This window comes from Mus musculus, chromosome 19, assembly GCF_000001635.26.
Source record: "Mus musculus strain C57BL/6J chromosome 19, GRCm38.p6 C57BL/6J".
In the NCBI taxonomy this organism is placed as follows: Eukaryota; Metazoa; Chordata; class Mammalia; order Rodentia; family Muridae; genus Mus; species Mus musculus.
This window is the reverse complement of record NC_000085.6, coordinates 27,305,359-27,321,887: the sequence shown is the minus strand read 5'-3', so window position 1 is coordinate 27,321,887 and position 16,529 is coordinate 27,305,359. Positions and strand designations below refer to the sequence as shown.

At 41.4% G+C, this 16,529-nt stretch overlaps 2 long non-coding RNA genes across 3 annotated transcripts in view; one reads left to right on the top strand and one right to left on the bottom strand.

Annotated features, from left to right (window-relative positions):
* Window positions 1-158: 158 nt before the first annotated feature.
* Window positions 159-9,013, bottom strand: Gm35268. Its single transcript, XR_386629.3, has 4 exons — window positions 8,808-9,013; window positions 5,116-5,327; window positions 4,748-4,817; window positions 159-690 (listed from the first exon to the last, which is right to left on the bottom strand). It is a non-coding gene; the product is annotated as a predicted gene, 35268 (long non-coding RNA).
* Gm35438 overlaps window positions 5,190-16,529 on the top strand; it is a 215,028-nt gene continuing 203,688 nt past the window's right edge. For both annotated transcript variants that reach the window (XR_003952921.1, XR_386631.2), the window contains exons 1-2: window positions 5,190-5,274; window positions 7,204-7,366. This is a non-coding gene — a long non-coding RNA (predicted gene, 35438). The remainder of the gene's footprint in view (window positions 5,275-7,203; window positions 7,367-16,529) is intronic.

Sequence of the window (16,529 nt, the reverse complement as noted above, 5' to 3'; positions counted from 1 at the left end):
ACACACATACACAGAGAGAGAGAGAGAGAGAGAGAGAGAGAGAGAGAGAGAGAGAGAGAGAGAGAATCATATAAAACCTCAAGACCAGAAGCCATAGTACATTCACAGAGGACCTGCTGTAAGGTTTAAAAAAAAAAAAAAAAAAAAAAAAAGCCCCGACTTAACATTTTGAGACAAAGAACCTCTGACAAGACCATTGAGATAGTTTTGTGTTGGCCATCTACTGCTGGGCATGGGGCCTAGCCTTAGGACTGGTTTGTTTCTCCTATGAGTCTCCCTTAGAGAAAACTAAGTTTTCCTTTGCAAGTGCCTATCAATTGGAGAGAGCATCTATGATAGGGATGAGGGCATGTGCCCAAGGCTTTCAGCTCTAGGACCCCATGTGGTGCAGGTCCGCATAGGCTCTGTGCATGCTGCCACAGTCTCTGTGAATTCATATGGGCTCCAGTCTTGTAGCTAGAAGACCTTGATTCTTTGGTGTCCATCTCCTCTGGCTCTTGCAATCTTTCTGCCCCCTCTTCTGCAGAGCTCCCTAAGGCCTTGTTGTGGGGGCGGGCGGGGGGGATTGATGGAGACATCCCTTGTATCTCTCTCTCTCTCTCTGCGAATTGTTTGGACATCGGTCTTTGAATTTGTTCCCATCTACTGTGGGAGGAAGCTTCTGTGATGATGGCGAAGCAAGACACAGATCTATGGATGTAGCAGAATGTTGTTAGGACTCATTTTATTGCCACATCCTTTTAGCAAAGCAGTAGTATATGGGTTTCCCCTAGGTCCCTGGCCTGTACAGTCTCAGGTTCCTAGGCAAAGAGCAGTGTTGGGGATGGGTTCCATTTCATGGAATGGGCCTTAACTTGAATCAGATATCGGTTGGTCACTCCCACAAACTTTATGCCACTATCGCTCTGGAGCTTCTCTTTACTTTTAAGACTTGCGTAGAAATATGCAATGGAACATGATCATACCCTACTCTTCCATTTCCCCTTTCTTTGTCCCCCCAACCTGGCCCCTTCCAATGTCACTTCTTTCTTTTCTTTTTATATTATTATTTACTGTATTAGGTACCCTCCCATTGCTCTGATGAGCTACCATAACCAAGGCAACTGAATAGAAGCATTTATTTGGCCTTGTGGTTCCACAGTGAGGATACATAACGGAAAGAAGAACAGGGGTGTACAGAGGCCAGAGGAGGAAGCTGGGAGACCACTCCAACCCTTAGCATGAAAGAGCAAAGTATAAGAGGAGGCTACCTACTCTCAAAGCCAACCCCCCCCCCCCCCCGCACACACTTCTTCCAACTAGACTGTATCTTATTCATCTCCTCCCCAAGCAATGGCACCAACTGCTCACTTAGTGAGTCTAAGGGGGACATTTCTCATTAGAATTACCATACCCAATACAGTTAATGCTGCCTATATGTGTATAAGAAAGAGAAATCTCATAGATCATGGGAAATGGCTCAGTGGACACATTCTCCAAAAAGATTTAAGTTGCCCTTCCTTGGCAGCTACCCACTGCCAACAGCTCTTCAGTAAGGGGTGGGGCCTGGAGATTGTCTCCTCAGTCTATGCTACAGTTTTGCCTGGCTTGATCTTATGTAGATCTCATATGGGTAACCACAGCTGTTATGAGTTCCTGATTGCGATAGTCAGTCATGCCAGGTCCAGAAGGCGGCATTTCAAGCACACCTCCTTAGCCTTTCAATTTGCATTCTTCCTTTTCTAAGATGTTCCCTGAGCCTTGCTTGGTGCTGGTGTGATTGCTTAGTTATCCTACATAGAGCTGAGTACCCCCTCTCTTATTCTCAGTACTTTGAACAGTTATATGCCTCGCTGTTGACTGCTCTCCCCTACAGAAACTTTTGCCATGGGTCTATGGGTCTATGCATAAATATTTGGAAGGCAATTTGACACCATGACCATTTAGGCAAAATAACAAGAGCAGGTTCTATTCCCGGGCCAATAACCATTCCCAGCCGTGGGCTTTTGACCAGGATTACAGTACAAAGCATAGCATTCCTCCCTGTGAAGCAGGCCTTCCATCCAATCAAAAACCATACTGACTTTCTAGGCAATATGTACTAATGGAATAGTAGCAAGACCATAGAATTGTAGAATCTTCATAGAAGTCATAGAATCTTCAGGACAGCAAGCATCTCAGCTTAAGTCCACTCACACAGCTGAATGCATCCATGTGATTCTCCCTAACAACACTGCACTGGAGTCCGGTCTGGACCACCATTTCACTTTCTAACTTTTCCCCCCTTCTTTTCCTTCTCTCCTCTTTTCTTTAAAAGGATAGTCCTCATGCTGTGACCCTTTAATTCCTCACGTTGTGGTGAACCCCAACCATAAAATTTTGCTGCTGTTATGAATCCTAATGTTAACATCTGTGTTTCCTGATGGTGTTAGGTGACTCCTGTGAAAGGGTTACTTAGCCTCCTTCCCCCAAAGAGGTCATGACCCACAGGTTGAGAACCAATGCTTTAAAAGATTAAAGACAGGTTTCAAAATAGAATCCCAGAAGTGAATGCAAGAAGTTTGTAAGGTCTTCTTTATATGTGTCCAACTTCTTTCTATGGAGAGGGTTTTTATCATCTTTCGGAACAATTTCAAATGCTGAGGTGGAAATAGGAGAAGGGAGGGAGGGGTCCCACAGGAGGAGTCCATTGCACCTTATTGGCGGTACATGTAAGCAAGGATGTTGACAAAAAGCAAGGGAGCAGGGGAGTTACAGAACAGGAAGAGGTTTGTTCTGAATAGGGAATTCACTTTGCAATCCAATTTGTTCTGATTTTAGCTCATAGGGACTCATCTTAAAACTTCAGCAGCTACAAAGATTCATTATAGTGGAAATAATCCATTCTCCCACCACAGCCTCTAGCTGTCAGGTTACCTCCAAGGAAGCAAAAACACTCTTATTGTTTTCTGGCCATCATTTTTTCCAGGAATATTTGAACATCTGCTCATCATTATATTGTCAGCTCACCATTAGCACAAATCACAGGACACAATACACTGCTGCTTTTCCAGGTAACTATATATTTTGAAGGCATTTCAGTATATTGACATAATTACTTCAATCATTCCATTTTGAAGATATTCTCTAAGTGGGCTTCCCCAATTAGCTTTAACTGTCAACCTGGCTCAGCTTAGAGTTACCCATGGGGGATTTCTCAGGTCAGATTGGCCTATGATTATATCTATGGGGGATTGTCTTGTCTTGATTATTAATTGATGTAGGAGGACCCAGCCTACTGTAGGTGGTGCCATTCCTTAGGCTGTATGGAAAAAGGTAAGCAGAAGCCTAGGAGTCAGTTAGCTAGCAGCATCCTCCATTGTTCCTGCTGTACTTATTTCGGAGTGAAGTGAGTTCCTGGATTAGAGGTAATGCTGTGTGAAATAGCAAGTTTGCCTGTTTCCTTCCTTGGCTTTCTCCAATGATGGGCTGTGACTGCTAAGTGTAAGCCAAAGACATCTTTCCCTCCCCAACATTGTTTTTGATCAGAGTGTTTTTATCACATAACTAGAACACATGACATGATAGTAGATAATTAAGCTTTTTGCTGAAGCCATCTAGTCCCACTGATCACTTTATAGCTAAGGAAGCACAGGTGTCACCTAGAACTGAGGACTTGTTCAAGGCCCCGTAGACGTGCTAGTTAGTATTAAATCTTTTTAGAACCCTCTCTAACTCCAGGTCAGTACACTTGCCCCCTCCCCCAACCTACTGATTCTATCTCAGTGTTAGTTTTTCACTTAACTAATCAGAACCTAGCATTAAAATAATGGGGGTCTGATGTCTAAGTTAATTGCCTTCACTGATAATGATTTCATGGAATAGTTCTGAGCTCCGTTTACTGTTATATGTGTAGTCACCACCTAGCATCATGTACATTTAAAAATATTTTTTCTCCATAATCTGAGCCTTGATTATTTCCTATTAAAGAATAACCCCTACCTGTTGACCTTGAAACCAGATTGACCTTTTATAATTGGACACTGATTTGCATCTAACTCTTCTTGGCTCTTCCTTCACTCCTGACCTTTGTAGGTGGCCTCTACTCTGAACAAAAAGGTGCTCTCTGTCCTAGACTTTGGAAGAACAGAAAGGAGTTGAAGAAAACACTTTTGCCCCTGAGGTTGTTTTTGTGTGTGTGTGTGTGTGTGTGTGTGTTATTGGTGGTGGTTGGTTTTTTTTCCCCCCACTATATCTCAAAATTTGCATTCTGAATTCTACTGCAGCAGGGAAATATGGCAGAGAATGAGGAACATCTGCTCCCATGCAGGCATTACTGTGATGACAGGGGCTCCCTGGAGTAGGGTGATGGGAGCCAGATGATGCTCCCAAGGAGATTTGCCGAGTTAAAAAGCGGCATCTGTGAAACCTAGTAAGACTATAAGGAATGTGCTGGAACAGATGGTAGGTGAAGAACACTGGAATGAAACGGTTCCCTGAAAACCTTTCAAGGATTAGTAAACGTGGCGAAGGGAAAAGAAGACAAAAGACTAATGACAACTAGATTGTATTCTGCAACTCCCCTGCATAGAATTTACTCTAGAATGAGATGTCATAAAATGCTGGGTTTTTTTTTTTTTTTTTTTTTTTTTTACTTCAAGGGTGGTTCACGGAATTAGAACAGAATGGCTGGTCCCGAGTGGATGAATTTTCAGTGTGGGAGGGGCACACACCTGACACGTAAAAGTAACAGCTTAAACAAATGTATTTATGGCTATATTGTTCTTACCTTGATGCAGCTTACATTTTATTGCAGTCAGCTGATGTTAGATAACTATGGGAGAGGTCAGTAAACTGGACTGAAAGATCAAAGAAAAACTGGGTTAGCACATTGTCAACAAAGGGTTCATGAATGGGAGAAGATTACAGTTGGCATAGCAACTATGAGTGTACAACTCAGGGCTGGGTGCTGCTAAAAGGCTGGTGACTAATAATAAGTATCATTCTTTTGAGAAAGGTCACAGTTTTCCTTGCCCTTATAATTTTTTACCTTCGATTTCTTCTAAAATGAATTTGGCAAAAGTTCACCTTACTGCCTACTTACGTAAGGACATCAAAACTATGACTGCGTCAAAATAATTTAAAGAGAACTTGTACCTGTTCTTGAGGGTTCCATGTGGGGCTGACACTGGAAGATGTTTTGGTATTTAACCATCATTTCCTCCTGAGATGGGATGCATACCAACTGGCAGTCTGGGGCGAGAGACACTGCTAAGGCTGCCGCCGAGGATCCCTGCTCATCCGGGTTTGCTCCAAGTAAGTGCATGGCTTCTCATGATGATGCAAGATTACTGAGTCCATATTCTATGCTATTAGAAAAAGGAGAAGCAAGGAAGACTTTGCAGTGAGGTTTTGAAAGGAAACCCTTGCCAGCCAGTGTCCTCCTCCGACTGGGCACTGACTTCCCCATTTAGAATGTCCATCACCTTGTTTAGATAAGAGTTTTTTGAGTTACTTGTATGGCTCTAGTAGATGCTTAAATTATACTTAAATTACTCTAGAAGTTTAGAAATGTGCATTACTTGATACTAAGCATACACACACACACACACACACACACACACACACACACACACACGCGCGCGCACGCGCACACATGCTTTAAAAACGTGTGTGTGTGTGCGTTTATGAATGATTGTGAATTTGGGCACTCATGGGCCATGACACACGCATGTGCAGATCAGAGGACAATGTTTTGGAATTGGTTCTCTTCTTCTACGGTGGCTTGTAGGAACTGAACACAAGTGTCATCTCGGCTTGGCAATCACTTTTAGCGCTGAGTCATCCTGCTGTCCCTCATCCCCCTCAAAGATTTATATCTTAATAATGTGTGTATGTGTGTGCGTGCCTCTGTAAGTGGGGGCCACATGCATACAGGTGCTTAAGGATGCTATGAATTTATTCACCCCAAGCTTTCGGACCTTAACCAATCATCATGCTGAGCTGTATCTGCCTCAGATTTTAACACCAAAATACTTATTAGCTCCTTAAGCCTTCATCCGAAAACATGTCTTTCTATATGTGTATGTAAGTGTGTGTAAATACACACAGGTATACACTCGTTTATAAATTATGTACATTTTAGTGATATTTATACCTATATAGTTTTATACAAATGAGTGCATAAATACATCTAAATATATAATTCCATATATTTATCATACATACGCAATTTAAACAGACTGGTTGATGGTAAGTGGAAAATTTTATAGCTGCCGCTATATCTCAATGGCAATTAGCATTTTATTATTTTCCACGTATAGATCTACACCTATGTTTACAAGTTCATTTTTTGTTTTAAACGTTCATTTTTTGTTTTTGTTCTTTTCTGAGACAGGTTTTCTCTATGTAGCCCTTGGCTATCATGGAACTCACTATATAGATCAAGATGGCCTTGAACTCACAGAGATGTACTTGCCTCTGTCTCCCCACTGTTAGGATTAAAGGCATTGTACCATCATGCTATTTACATGTTCTTAATAAGTAGCCTGACAGTCTCTTATTTATATGTTCCATGATTATTGCAAAATATTAATTAATAAAATACCAGCACCATGACAATGCTCAGGATTATTATTTTTTTGCATGTGTAAAATTTGTACTGTAAAAACATCTTAAAATAGGCTGGAGAGAAGGCATAGCATTTGTTGCTCTTGCAGAAGACTTGGGTGTAGTTTCTTCTCTGCATGTGGTGTCTTGAAACCATCTGTGACTCCAGCTCCTGATGATCCAACACCCTCTTCTGACTTCTGAAAGCATCAGGCATACCCACTATGTACATGCGTGCATGCAGGCAAAAAACTTACACATATAAGTATTTAACACACACGTACAACTCTCTCTCTCTCTCTCTCTCTCTCTCTCTCTCTCTCTCAGACACACACACACACACACACACACACACACACACACACACACAATATACACAAAAACCCTCTGTCAAAACATAGTGAAAAGCCTCTGGCTATTATCCGAAAGGCAGAAACGCATGTGGAGGAAGTCGGGAGAACTGAACCCTGATTGCAGTTGGTTCTCACTGACCGCTGTGTGAACTTGTTGAGCAAATTATACCTTCTCAGGCCCATTTCTACATGTCACGTGATGGTGTGGGTGGAGATGACACTGAAGATCAACCTAACTTACACCAACCCTCATGCATTACGTTTTCATACCATCTTGGCTTAGGTTATTACTGTCAAGCTGTACGAGAACGCAGGCCAGATCTAGATTGTGACTGAGGAGTAGCGTGGAGCCTCGCTGGATGACTGAGTGAAGTATCAGGTCATCCATCTTCTGCATTGTTATCCAACGATACCAAGCCCACTCCTGTTCTTTGCCCTCGTCAGATGTAAGTATAGTGACAGACACCGCTTAGAATAGGTTTGTTTTTTTTTTTTTTTCCATTTGAGCAGGTCTGGTTTATGGTTCTTGGCCAGGTCATACAGATTGCATAGATTTATTTGTAATGGTACTAAGCCTGCTTTGCTGCATTTCTTTACCATTGTTTGCTATTATAAATACTATCCATATTTCATAACTAGGTGCTTATTGCTCGAAGAGGGAAGACTTATCAGTGTTCTATTAATTTATCCTGGATTAAGTCATCTTATCAAATTGAAAAAAATTTTCTTTTTAGTTTTTTTAAAATAGAATATCTAGGGTTCTCAAAAATAAAATAAAATCATCATCAAGTCAAGAGTTTGATATTTCCTAATGAATGTGCAGACCCTTTCCTTTCCTTTTGACTTTGCTTATAGCTCTAAGACAGCAGCGAAGAGAAAATTAAGAAGGAACATGAGTAAGAAATCTGTAAAATAATAAAAACAATGTTTGTTGCCTTCAGGGGGTTCTGATTTTTTTTTCCTTTAAAGATTTATTTATTGGGTCTTTGAACAAGAAAGTTTTTTCCTACTCTTCATCGCCTCCTTATGCTTGTGTATCTGTCATTTATATTCTTTGAGTAGGACAGATAAATGTGAAAGTGTTTTAAAAGTTCTCAGCATATTGCCAAATTACTCAGTAAAAAGCTATGCCAATATAAAACCCCGCAAATATTACATATGTTAAAAGTAAAACAAAACACCACCATCATCATCACCACCACCACCACCATCATCATCATCCTAAAAATACTTATATTCTACATTTCACCAATAGTTTAGCCTAAACTTATCTCTTATTTTCCTAATAGTAAAAGCAAGCAGCTGCACAGTGCTTATTAAGTTTCAGGTACTCTTCAAAGACTCATTTACATTAGCTTACTTAGAGACTGTCCGAGCGAGGTTCTAAAGCTACCCTCAGGTTCCAGGAGAACAACTGTGGCATGGGGAGATTAAACAAGTCACCTGGAGTCTCTCCACAAGTGACTTAGCTATAATGTGAACACAGGCATTCCGGTTATATTGTATCATGTTGTATCAGACAGGGTCCTCCAGAGGCACAGAATGATAGGAGGTATATATAGTATATAGTATTCTGAGATTTGTTTTCACAAGCGCAACAATGGTTGTCAACATGCTGGAGGGTTGGGGAACATGGTAGCTGCTCCATCCACAAAGCTGGAATCCTCTGCAGTGCCACCCTGCCTCTCTGTAAGCCTGGAAGATCCCTGGAGAGTCATTCGTGCTGAGCCCACGTTGGAAGGCACAGGGAGTCTGCAGCTGATGTGGGTGGAGTGTGCCAAGTGCAGTGACAGACAGATAAGCAGCTGATGCAATGATAGACAGATATACTCATAAAGAGCAAGGCAGGCATATGCAGACTGCTGAGACATTCTTATATTGGCTCACCTCCTAGAAGATGAAATCCCACTTTGAGATCCCATCTTCACTTTATCCTCTCTGGAAACACACTTGCAGGTGTGCCTCCCAGATGATTCTAAGTCCTGGCAGATTGACAAGAGCAATCACCAATAACTTCCTTTTATAGCCAATAGATGTTTGGTGTTCGCTATAGAGCAAGAGTCACAATTAGTCACCACAGCCACCTTCTCAAGTGTCATCGACGTTCCGGCACTTTGCATGCTGTGGCACATGATGTACATTTGCTGCTCAGTGAGAACATTGGTCTGCTGCTGGCTTGCGCAATGGTTGATCCTCATGTGCCCTCGGAGTTTCACGGTGTCCTTGGGTTGTAGCTAGTGCGTGACATAGTGTCTGATTTGCAAGGGGTGACTTGTGGTTATTGCTCAGATTTAGTAAGGACCACACTTACATCCACACTGAACAAGAAATGATCTGGAAGTGGATATTAGGAAAGGGAAAAGCTCAGATAGGAGCAACATTATTTACTCGTTTACTTACTGGAGAAAGTATTATTGCTTTGTAGCTGAACTGGCTCGGCATCCCAAGTGCTGGAGTTACAAGTGTGCAGCAGCATGGCCAGCTTCAATCTTCTTTATTTAGTCTTGCAGTGTGGGTGATGAGATCCAGAGGCTGACACATGCTACAGATCTACTGCATCTGTATACTGAGCACGATAGTGTCCCCAGCCTCCAGCACAACTTTAATTACATAATATATAGCTGATATTTAAAATGGTTAACTGACTGTGTAGGTTGTACACAATTCCTTTCATGGACAAGCCATAAACACTTTCCACTTGGATGCATCGCTAGTAAGTGGTCAGTGGGGTCAATTGAAAGTTAGGGTATTTACTCCCAGAGGGATATGTGTGTGCATGCACCTGTGCATGTGTGCGTGTGTATGTGTGTGCCTTTGTATTGTGTAGAAAAAAATTTTTGAGTGTCGTCCTCAAGTTCAGTCTGTCTTCTTTTTTAAAGATAGTATTTCTCACTTGACCTAGAATTTACCAAGTAATCTTCAGGGACCCCTTTGTCCTGGTTGTGGGAGCTTAAGGGAGCCTCTGGCTATAAAAATCATTTAGATTACCAGGTATCTCTCGTCACGGTTAGAGGAGCTTGATGTGGCCTGGCCCAGCAGATAACGTGGATCACTAGGCTCTTCATAACTTCCAATTCTCAGATTTCTGGATGGAAGAACAGTTTTTTCCCATCTTTTTCATTGGAAAGACAATCCTGTGTGCTTAACATTTCTGGGTTCTCTGGAGATCTGTGAGTACAAGGACCTCCGTGTTCTGCTCCCAACAGTGGTCTAGGCTGGCTGGCTCAGAAGTCCAACAGAAGTCTAGACTAGCTGGCTAGAAAACCCCCAAAGCTATTCTTCACAGTACTGGAGCAGGGATTTTGACCATGTACCACAATGCCTGGGTGCTTTTCAGTATCTTTTCTGGGATCAAATTCAGGTGGTTATGATCCCAAGGCAGGTACCTTACAAACTCAGGTCCTCCTGCGTACAGGGCAAGCACTTTATGGGCTGAGTCATCTCCTTGGTCCATTTCCAGAGTCATAATCTCCATGTCACACTTCCTCGGGGACAACTCAGAAGTCAGTTCCTGACAAATGCCAACTGTGGGAAAGAGCAACTAGCAAATTCCCATTTGGGTTTTCTGGTTTGAAGTCCATTTCTAATGAGTTAATTTAGATATGCAGATATTCCTTGGCTCTATCAAATATTAAAGTTAATTTATGCTTTTCGTATTGTGTTTGCTTCGAAATACATCACTTCTCTGTCCGTCATTCTATTTATCCCACCAACAGTGTGTATTAAATCTTTATGAAGACTGGCCAATTAATTGTACCAAGAGGACTTCAAATCAGAAAACCTACCTCTAAATAATGTCTTATTTTTCTGGGTGTGAGACCTGGGTACATCATGCAAGTTGTTTGAGCCTCGTGCCTCTTAGGCTAAGTAGAGGAGGCAGTTCCTAATATTGTGGGCTACACTGATGGTCAAGTGAAGGAATAAGGACAGGGAAAGTAGTTTGGAAGCTGAAATCTAGCAAGTGAGACTTATGCATGCATCCTATTTGACGGTGAGGAACCAGCCAGGTACCATTGCTCTCTCAGCTTGGGGGATAGGATGGGAATTACATCTCTCTGTGCACTTCCATTGTTGACCTTCGGTTTCCGTCTGGGTTTGATTTTCAGCCAGCGGTGACATGGGGCTGGAAATAGAAGAGCTTTGAAGGAAGCTAGCTCAAATTTCCCACTTCCTTCTCCATGCTGTCTCCTGAGGGCTGTGATAGACTTAATTGTCAGCAAAGTGCTCCCTGTGTGTTCCAGGATGTAAATTAAAGCAGTTCAGACCAAAGTCATCAGCACTTCCTTACAGAGAAATGATGTCAAAATGAGCATGCAGCTCATGGGGCTTGGTAGAACAGTGAGGTGGGCAAAGGAGTTCATGCTGTCACACTGTCCTCAGACCTCCCACTAAGAACTCGAACTTAAAGTTTGGGGCAACTTTCTATTCTGTGGTAGAAAATTGTCTCCTATGGCAATGTCTTTGAAGGCAACTGGTCCCCAGAGAAAACAATTGCACTTGTATCAACTAATGATAAGAGGAAGTCGAACAAATCCCTTCTGGTCTGTCTTTTGATATTTTCATTATCATCTGTGTACCCTACCACCACCATCAAAGTTTACTTCTAGAAGCTCATTAGAAAGCTTTCCAAGTTACCTGTGGGCTCTGTGTGCACAGAACATGCTGCACTGAGGGCAGCCATTTTCCCTTGCCTAGCAGTCTCCCCCTCACCATGACCAGTTTTGTTCTTAGTGATATGGTTGGGTTCAGTAATGTCAGTACTTGCCCGTTTTCTCACTGTCTTACATCTGTTGAAGTGAGCCTATGAAATCCCCATTTGAATGACTGATGTCCAGCATACATATAGCTCTTTGAGATGAGGGAGGACTTCTGTTTCAGCCACACTCAGGAGGTAGCAATTTCTCTAGAACCACTCGCAAAGGCTGCTGCTATCTTACCAACAATGTACAAGGGCTCCTTACCTTTCCATCCTTCTTGGTGTTCATTGTAACATCATCTCTGGTGTTTGTGATAACAGTTCTTCTGACTGGGGTGAGAAATTTGACCTCAGTGAAATTTGATTTCCATTTTCATGATGACTAAGGTTGTTGAACATTTTCCAGGTTCTTACTGACGGTCAGAATTACTACTTTTGTGAACTATCTGTTGGTTCATGTGTCAATTTACTGATTGGATCGGCTAGCTTGGGAGGGAATTTCAGACTTTACTGTTTGGAGTTCTTTGTGTTTTTAAAACAAATTCCTGTCAGATGTATAGATGGAAGATGTGTGTTTTTTGCGGTAAATCTCTTCCCAAATATTCCCCAGCAATGAAAACACAACACAGTTCATATGATTACATGCTGCGAGCCTAGATTGGGCAGATCTACCACTACACTACCATCTTCCACAGCTTATGAGACCCCTTAGAACTTGCAGTTTCTCCAGGCCATGTGCTTCTGCTCCACTTTTCTCCTTCTTCCTCCTCCTCCTCTGCATCCTCTCCCTCTTCCGTTTCCTCCTTCCTCTTCCCTCCTTCTGCTCCACCTTCTCTTTTATCTGCTCAATCATCAACTCTCCTTTATTTTACAAATTAAGGTGGGAAGCAGGTTTACAGGAAATCACCTGAGTGCTGACTCATTCCTAGTTCACAACCACTCACAGGAGAGCAGAATTAACATCAAACATAATTAGCTCCAGGGCTATCCACAACAGTGTGTTCTGTAGCCTGTTTCTTCTCTTGGCTGGTTATTTCCTCTGCTGTGCAGACTCTTTCCTGTCACACAATCCCCAGAGCCCAGCAGCTGCCACCAGTCTGGCTCAGGTGTTCACTGCTCCGAGTCATTTTCTTTGTGATCTTTGCTTTCTCTGACCCAGTGCTAGAAATTGCTTTGCTTCCTTCCCTAAAACGGTTCATTGAACCTGATCTGATATTTCTTGAAGAAGAAAAACTCTGCTATATCGCAGATTGTCCCAAGACAGAATCTCAACTTTTTTTGTGTTCTGAATATAACCATGTAAATGCATCATGCATTTGATATGAGCTGTACTCTGGATTTTTTAATTTCAAGTGTCTCCATCAATATAGGGGCTGATACTCTCTTGGAACAGCATTGAGCCACAGCTCCATGTCAACCACACGATCTTGAAGAGAAACATCCAATACGTCATGGTATACTCGGTGATTAAATTAAGATGTAAAGTGTTAAATACTCTGTCATTTTGTGGTATTTTCAGCTTACACTGTGTTTATTGACACCAAGGAAGTACAATGTATGTTATAAATTGCCCGATGTGGTGTTTATGCTGCTTAAATGATTTTTTATTAACTGGTACAGAAGAAGCTTAGAGCTGGTAAAGGCACTGGGCATGATTACCTAAGTTCAGATCCCAGAATATGTGGAAGGAAGGAATTGACTACTCAAAGTTGTCCTGTGACCTCTGCAAATGCACTTTAACTGTTACTTATCAATACATGATAATGATAAGTAAAAAAAACCAATTAATCAGAACTTAAAGCAACTGGTCACATCACATGCACAGTCAAGACCAAAAAGCAATGAATTAATGTGTCTGTGTTAGTGCTTAGCTTACTCTCTCCTCTCTTAGACAATTCAGAATTCCCTTGCTAAGGAAGGGTGCTACCCACTGTGGGCAGGTTTAGTCACTTCAATTAACATAGTCAAGATAATCAGAGACATACAGACTGACCTAACCTAGAAAATCCCTTGTTGAATCTCACTTCCCAAGTCTAGGGGAGAATTAAAACTCTCAGTGGGGAGAGATGAAACATGGGGATTCTGTACTGATTTAGAAGGCAGCATTTTTGCTACTATTTTGTTATTTATTCATAGAATGATGGGTTTCATCATTATAATTTTATATGTTTATAGCATTTTTTGCTCCTTTAACCTCTATTGCTCTCTCTTAATTCCTTCTATTGACCCTTATTCTCACCAAGTAAACTCTTTTATTTGTTTTACACACACACACACACACACACACACACACACACACGTATATACACACAACTTAAATATACATTTTGAAGGTGAGACAAAATATGTGTCTTCCCAGATTTCTTGGCCTAACTTGATGATCTCTGGTCCTATCCATTTACCATATTACCTGCGAAGACGTCTTTTCATTCCTTTTTGTGACTGGTTAACATCCCATTATGCGTGACATGTTCTCTTTATCCCTTCATCTGTTGATAGCCATCTACCCAGGTTTCGCTGCTTTGCTACTGTAGCTAAGCATACATGTGCATATCTATGTTGTATGCTGATATGGATTCCTTTAGGTATATGTTTGCAGGAATCATACAGGTTGATCATATGATAGTTCTGTTTTTATTGTTTTGGAAACCTCCTTACAGGTTTTCGTAGTGGACACACTAATTTACTTTATACATCCAGCATATAAGAGTTCCTTACCCCTGCATGCTCACAAATATTCATTGTTTGGCTGTAGCCATTCTTACTGGTGAAAGTTAGAGTCTCAGTATAGTTTGGTATGCATTCTTTCCTGATAGATAATGGTGCTGAGCAATATTTTTGATGGATTGTTTATCCATTTGTGGTTCTTATTAAAACTGTTCATTTATCTGTCAATTAATTGATTAATTAGATGATTTGGAGCATTCTGTCTACTATTTTTAGGTATTTCTAAAAATATATATTCTAGATAGTAAGTCCTTGTCAAATTAATAGCTAGCAAAGACCACGGTCTGCAGACTGTCACTTTGATCAGCTAATTATTTCGTCTTCTGTGCAGAAACTTTTAAGTTTCTTTCAGTCTAATTTGTGAATTCTTGCTTCATTTCCTGAGAGAAGGCCATGGTTCTTATATGAGGTGTAAGGAGAGCATGGTGTGAACCAGTAGAATAAGCAGTCAGAGTCACACAGCATCTGTAGAACCTGGCAGTGGTGGTCAGGGGCAGAGAGGGCTTGATTATCTCTACCTTTCTGCCTAGAGTACTTAAGTGGATAATCCTGTCTCTGGAGCATGGAACACATGGACAGCAACAGGATTGTGTAGTCATCAGTGCCGAGCCCAGGAGAAATGGTCATAGAGTGTGACGAAAGCAAAGGACTCTTGAAATTGCCTCATAACCAGAAGCTTATTTTGTGCCATGTCATTCGTGCTCCTCATTTTCTCTGTGTCTTGTGTCTGTCTGTCTGTCTGTCTTGGTCATATTTTCTTTGATCTTGTCTGGTCTGCTCGCTTTTGCTTTTATCTTCTTTCTCTCACTCCTACTTCACTGTTTACTTTCTCCACCCAGCCTTAGCTCTGCATTTAACCCACCAGCATGTGAAGGGAAATTCCTGTACCCTTTAGAAGTTGTGTATTTGTGGGATTAACCTTTATGTTCCCTGCTCTGGATTTAAAAGCAGTATAACTTTATATATATAAATATATATATATTGTATGTGTATATATATATATATATATATATATATATGTATATATATATATATATATACACACACACACACAAACAATTATAATGATGTGATTATAATGGTCATTCTTTTAAATTGTAAAATAGCCTCTTTTTTATTTTGAAATTTAAATTAAAAATCTTTTTTGAGAGCGCTGTATTTACATATCATTCTCAGCTGCCCTCCTTCCTGCAACTCCGTTGTATGTTCCCAACCCTACTCCCTCTAAATTCATGACCTCTTATTTTTAATTATTGTTTTACACACACACACACACACACACACACACACACACACACACATTGAGAGGTTAGAGGACAACTTGTGGGAGTTTGTTCTCTCCTTTCACTATGTGGATCTGGGGACCAAGCTCAGGTCTTTAGGAAAGCGTCTAAGCCTGGGCTTCTATTTTGGTAACAAAACAGCATGACCAAATGCAAGTTGGGGAAAAGTGGATTAATCCTAGAGTTTTAGTCCATCATCAGGGAAGTCATGGTAAGAACTGAAGGCAGGAACCTGGAGGCAGGAACTGAGATAGAAGATGTAGAGGAACACTGCTTACTGGCTTGTTCCTTATTGATCACTCTGCCTGCTTTCTTACACACTTCAAGAGCACCTGGCCATAGGAGGTGCTACTCACAGTGGGCAGGACCTTCCACATCCAGCACTTAGTAGGACCACATAGGCCTGACTACAGGCTGTCTCAATGGAGGCATTTTCTTACTTATGGTTGGCTTTTCACAAATGACTCTACCTTGCGGCAAGTCAAAACACAAGAGCAAACTAACCCGGACAGTACCCTTACCCACTGTACACAACAAGAGCAAACTAACCCGGACAGTACCCTTACCCACTGAATCATCTCCTCAGCCCCATAACAGTCGTCATTCTTCTCCTGACTCTATGAACCCTGAAAAATGAAAGGTGACCCCAATTAATGTCTGCTTTGGTTTTTCAGATTACAGTGTGTATCTCCTCACTGAGAGTTAAGTAACTTGTGCCAAGTGAGTCTGCCTCTTGTACCTATTAAAGATAGTTCCCCAAACACCAATTTCCCATTGGCTCCAGGTGTTAGAGATGGTAAAACTGCACTTAAAATGGCAGCTTTAAAAACAAATAGACTAAATGTGGAATAAAATCAAGTGAACCACACATCTACCTGCCTTAGCAACAACAAATATTGAAGT